Genomic DNA, 6400 nt, shown 5'->3' with positions numbered 1-6400 from the left:
TTAAATATAATTCTATATGAATACCCAATATGTGGACATTAAATGTAAATAGACTCTTGTTGATGTCAGATAGGGGGCTTAGCTCTCCCCTCTGTGACTCCCTCATCCTCTGGCCTTCAAAGAAACCAATGATAACCCATTCGGTTACCAAGAGCAAAGTTCTAGAACTCCCTGGGATATATCACATCTAATATCTCTTCCAGTGTAAAGTACATGGGATTCTACTCAACCAGAGCCAACCCTGCCTATCTATGTATGTAGGTATATACCTACCTACCTACCTATCATCTATCCATCACAAACTCTCCTACTCTACTTACCTGCCGCCTTGTTTTCTCCATCTATCTACCTATATATCTATAATCTACTTAGCTAGTTACAGCTTTTTTGTTTTCCGCAGATGGGCATGCTAAATGAATAACAATCTCTGAATGTCCAGTCCACCTCATTCATTTGGTCAACACTAATCTGGCTGAGCAATTGTTACATCCTATACCTAAGGGCCTAGGTATAATAATGAATGAAACACAGTCTAGTCCCTGCCTTTAGAGGTTCACAATCCTGTGGAACACAAACACACACAGAGGCACTCACAGGCAGGTCACACTCAAACATGCATACCCCCTGACCCTCAGACATAGGATTCATACATACATACTAACCTCATGTATGTACCCAAAGACACATTTCTATACACAGAGATCCTCACCAGGGCTTTCAAGCCCAGTCACTTACATATTTATTGCCATGAATGACTTAGTAACAGCTAACGTTTTTAGCAGGTCCTATGTACCAGGCATTATTTTAAGCACATTATGGACATTGCATCGATCTGCCCTCTCCTTGGATATTGAAGGTAGGAACTATTTTTGTTCCCAGTTTAGAGATGAGTAACCAAGGCGTAAAGAGGGCAATTACTCACTCAAGGACTTATAGCTTTTAAATGCTGAATTAAGGACTTGGGCCTAGATATCCTGAATTTGGAGAATATGCTTTAATAGACACTGTATCCTGCCTCTGTTTATACACAAAGCACCCCCTACACACAAGAGGCGCTCATTTTCATACATGTTTCACCGTACATAAATGCATCCACTTGCATACAGGCACCTGGGAACATATACATATGCAGTGACATGTGTGGACATTCACACATTTGCCAACATAGAAGCCCTCATACAGACATAGTCATAGACATTCATGGATGTACAGATGCCAACATGCACACTAACTTATGTACGGTCATTTAAATGCAGACACATATACCTTAGTACAGAAAAAAACACATCCTATGCTATACACACACACACACACACATACACACTCAGATACATAAACATATGCATAGATACCTACAAGACACAGGACCTGGATCCCACTCCCCCCCAAGGCCAAGACTCTTGTCATGTCTCCTCTCCCATTAGATTTCCTCTCCTCCTTCCCCTAGTCCTGCCCAGCTGGGCCCTGGGACAAGAAGTCCAAACCAGAGGCAGAGTGAAAACAGGCTCTGGACCCAGCATCTGAGAGTTCTGGACTAGAAAGATGATGGAGACAGTGAGAAAGGACCTGACACACATTCAGGGAAACTGGCATCTCTGTTCTTGGGGAGCACCTAGAAGCAGCAGGTGGAGGATGCAAGGAGGGTAGGAAAGCCTTACTCTCCGGAAGCTTAAGGTCTGTTTGGGAAACCAGAGCATACAAATTCTAGGCAGCCAAAGCTAAACAGTGTGAGACCAAGACAGACATTGCTGCAAGATCCAGAAAAGGGTGAACTCCACTCTTCCCTTGGGAGAACAGGGAAAGACCTGTTTCACAGAGTTTAGTCCCTTCAGTTTCCAGATGGAAGCTGAGGTCCAGAAAAGAGAAGTAGTATGTCCATTCTCAATCCTATAAAAGACCCTATAAGATGTTCTGTTACCAGCTGGGCATGAGAAGGCAGGGTGAAAGGAGATTCCTAAAAGCTGGTCATCTAAAGAAAATTTGGAATGAGGACCCTACAGGATAAGTTCTACCCAACCTAATAATCTTTCCTCACCCCTTCTTCTTCTCCAAACTCTTCCTCCTATAAAAGGTTAGACATCACCCTTTTGCTTTCCTTCCTCATTATACTAGATTCTCCCTTCTAAAACTCTACTACATCCATCTATTTTTCTTCAATCCCATTGACCCTGACCATCTCTAAGCTAATGTCCATTATAATAGCTTCCCAGGTGGGCTTTCTCCAGTCTCACCACCCCCAATCCATTCTCTACCCAGAAGCTGCTGAGCATTTACAGCGAGCTTACTTCTCCCTTTACATCACTCCAGCAGCTCTTTACATTCTATCAGATGAGGTTGGCCTGCTAGTGGGCAGACAAAATCTTCCACCCTCTGAGCCCTGACTGTCTCCTCGGCTTCAGATCTTATACTTAATTATCCCTTTCATGCCTCATGTTTCAGGTGCCCTGAATTTCTCACAATGCCCTGACTGGTCCTATTTCACATTGCTCTGCCTTTGCACGTACTCTGCTTACTGTCTGGAAGACCCTAACCCCCAGGAATGACACCCTTAAACAGCTTCTAGGGTCATTTCTCCTGTGAAGCCATCCTGATCCTCCTCCCTGGCCTAGATCTGATCACACTCTTCTTTGTGACCACTTCTCTACAGAACCTTATTATCACAAGCATCATCTGCATCTGAAATGATCTATTTTTACATCTGCCTCCCAGCCCCCATCCTTGACTGTTAGTTCTTTGAGGTCAGGGCTTTGCCATATTCAAATATTACTGACTGAATAAATGAAGACATAAGCTATACCCTTTCTTCTTTATTTCTTTACTTCCAGCATAATCACACTCTCATCTATCAGGAGAGAAAGGAACCACTTAATTTCAGAAACGAAAGAGACTTTCTCACTTGGATAATTATGATGAAAGGATCAAATCAGAACATGAGACAAGATTTCTGAGCTTTCGCCCAGACTCACCCCATCCCATTGTCAGCTGATTTTATAAAGGGTTACTTTCCTTCCCCCCTTTAATTCCCATCTTCCTTGGCTTCAGGGGGTGGCTGACTGAAAGTTTGGGTGCTTTTTCTTATTTTTTTCATTGAGGAGCTGATGGAGTGGTTATTAGTGGGGAATAAATTGAAAGAACTAGAGAGTAATCACTACTTAACAGCAGGGGAAAAAAACAAAAAAGCAAAACAGAACCTGTCAAGAGCTTGGGAGACTGTTGACCTTAAAAGTAAAACAGCTAGTTATTTACCAGCAAAATGGGCTGATTTGGGAATAGCAGAGGAATTGCAATTCGGGACATGCAAGTTATGGCAAACCATAGGCAAGATGGGAAATGAAAGGAGAGGAAATAAGAAAAAGAGGACATTAGGAGAGGCTGCTTTGAAAGGAAGTACATTACAGGAAAGTCAGAATTCAGGGTGGTGATGGTTTCTCATTGGCTGAGCTTATTGCTGGCCAGGGAGACATTCTTCCTTCCTCCTGATGGAGTATTTAAATATAGGCTTCTTCTTATACTCTAGGAATGAAAGATATATCTCTTCCTGTTAGGGTCACAATTGAGGACAATGGTAGCACATTAGAGCTCCCCCTTCTAGTCTGTTGACTCCACTTAAAATGAGGTGTCCTTTACTCAGTTTCACAAGACTAAGTCCAGAACTTAATATATGTCACAGCTGCAGGGAAAGAAACATAATTTTCCCTCTATACTTCTAGGTTCTTAGCTGAGACAATTTTCAATTAAAAAAAAAAGATTAACAGGAGAAAGATAAACAGAATTTTAATAACAAGTCTATTTCCCATATATATGGGAGATACCCAGGAAAACTGAGTAATTATCTTATTTGGCCCATCACTTTTTTTTTTTAGATTTATTTATTTATTTGAGAGAGAGAATGTGTGGGGTGTGAGTAGTGGGGAAGGTTGAGGGAATGGGAGAGAGAGAGAGGCAGATTCTCTGCTGACCAAGCACAGACACCACCACCACCACCACCCCACCCCACCCTCGCCAATGCAGGGCTAGATCTCATGACCTGAGATCACGAATTGAGCTGAAATCAAGTCAGATGCTCAACTGACTAAGCCACTCAGACACCCCCAAACCATCACTTTTTTGTTTTATTTTATTTTATTTTATTTTATTTTATTTTATTTTATTTTATTTTATTTTATTTTTTGCAAACCATCACTTTAAATATCACCTTGAGCTAAAGACAAAATAACATGTTAAGGTAAGGAGTCAGGGAAGTTACCAAGAAAAGTGCAGTAAACAAGAGTAAGATTGTTTTGGGGATTAAACTATTTGCCATTTCTGTTGATAAGAGTTTCTGTAGATTTAGAGTCATTCTCTTTTTGACACAGAGAGAGAGAAACCTATTCAAATGGAGATTTCCCTTATAAGTGTTAATGTCTTACAAAAAGGGTAACTTCTACTCAGTTTTTAGAGCCGCTTCTTTGTCTACATTTTTTATCTTTTTTTTTTTTAATTAGCTTAAAATAATCCTTATGCCAAAGAGGCATATTGTGCGGTGGCAAAATCTGCTCCCCTCATAACCAATCAGCAATCGAATCTTAGAAAGCCACAGAGAAGGACTTTCAAGCATCAAAAGCATTTGTTGTGGATTCCTTCTTACCCTTTCTCTGAGAGAGGAATTCCTTTTGTTCCATGGAATATTTTTATATGGTGATTTGGATTTGCAGGGAAAGGGATGGGTCTGGTCATACACATTTCATTCAGTGCCTAAATCTGGCTCCAAATTCATTGAGAAGAGCTACAGTTTTAAAGACCAGAACCCTTTGGTTCTGGGCCCCAAACTACCCATGAAAACACTCCCACTTCTTATATTTCACGATGGGAGTAGTAGGTTGCTAGAGAAATAAAAGCGATAAAGGATGTGAAGTCACTTTGCAATGCATGAAGTATCATACAGATGATAACTGCAGTATTATTATCATCATTATCATCATCACCTACTGTTTTTCCCATTGTAATGAATTAAGCTGCTTCTCACATCTCTTTATTTGCCCCCCCCCCTTTTTTTTAGAAAGGGAGGAAGGTGAGGGATGGAGGGAGAGATTCTGAAGCAGGGCTCTATCTCAAGACCCTGAGATCATGACCTGGGCTGAAATCAAGTTCAATGTTTAACCAACTAAGCCACCCAGGCAACCCCTCTTTATCTCCCTTCTTAACTCCTAGATGTGACCAAAAGGGGGCTATTTTTTAGAATCTTTGTATTTGCCAGAAACAGGACTCCTGGGAGCACGTAGGAGGGACCATCCCCTTTCTCAGCACATGGAATACTTTATGAACACTTAATATGTACAAACCAGTGCACCAAACACTTTCCATTTATTATCTAATTTAATCCCCACAATAATTCTTCAAGATAGGTGATGTTCCCACTTTACGGAGGAAAAAACTGAGGCATAAAGGGGTTTAAGACACTCTTCAACATCACATAGACAGCAAATGCTTGTCATTTACTCAGTGCATATAGATGAGTCAGCACTTCCAGTTTCACATTTTACAGATGAAGAAGGTGTGATTAAGGAACATTACATAACTTGCTCAAGGTTGCACAGTGAGGAGGTGATAGACTTGGCGACTGGGACTCAGATTTGCTTAAATTTAAAATACGTGCTCTTTTTTCTAAGGGACAAACTTCCCTGCATGATGCCTAATCTCTGACAACTAAAAACCTACCTCAGAATCATCGCAAGACCTATGCATGTGTATTTACATGTGTGTGTGCATGTATGTTGTGTGTGTGTATATGTGTGTGTACCACTAATTAACTATGGCAAGGCTAAAGGACTATAAAAAACACTCTTCCTGTGACATCCTGAGACATCCTCAAGCTCCTTTCACCCTCAATAGGAACTCCAAAGAGTCATAAAACCTAGGAGATCTAGAGAAGATTTACAGATGATCTAATCCTACTCCGTTTTGTGTCCATGAGAAAACTGGCACCCAGAGGGCACTGAACCAGGAATCAAGAAATTCATATTTCAGTCTGACTTCTGCTGATGTATGAGCTTAAGAATGCCACTTAACTTCCCTCAGGCCATCTGTAAATTAAGATAATAACATCCCCTTCACTGTACTTAATGGTCTATGACTCTGTCATTGACCGGCTGTGGCTGTCAAACCTTCTGGCCCCAGCATGGCCCTCTTTAATCCAGCCTGGGGCTGTCTCAAGGCAGATTCCCATTGATAAATTTAGCTGAAAACTCTCAAGTTGTTCAGGACCCAGGAGAGCACCACTCTAGTTCTGAAATGCCAGGCAGAGAGGCAGCCAGGAACTTAAGAGATGACTTGGGGGCAAACTCTCCCTCCCTTGTTCCTTCAAGCATTTTCTGAAGAGCCTTGTGTGCCAGACCATTTTCAGTCTTTTTTCGCTCTTCGG

This window comes from Canis lupus, chromosome 8 (assembly GCF_048164855.1).
Source record: "Canis lupus baileyi chromosome 8, mCanLup2.hap1, whole genome shotgun sequence".
NCBI lineage: Eukaryota > Metazoa > Chordata > Mammalia > Carnivora > Canidae > Canis > Canis lupus.
The sequence above is the reverse complement of the archived record's forward strand: the minus strand, read 5'-3'. Positions refer to the sequence as shown.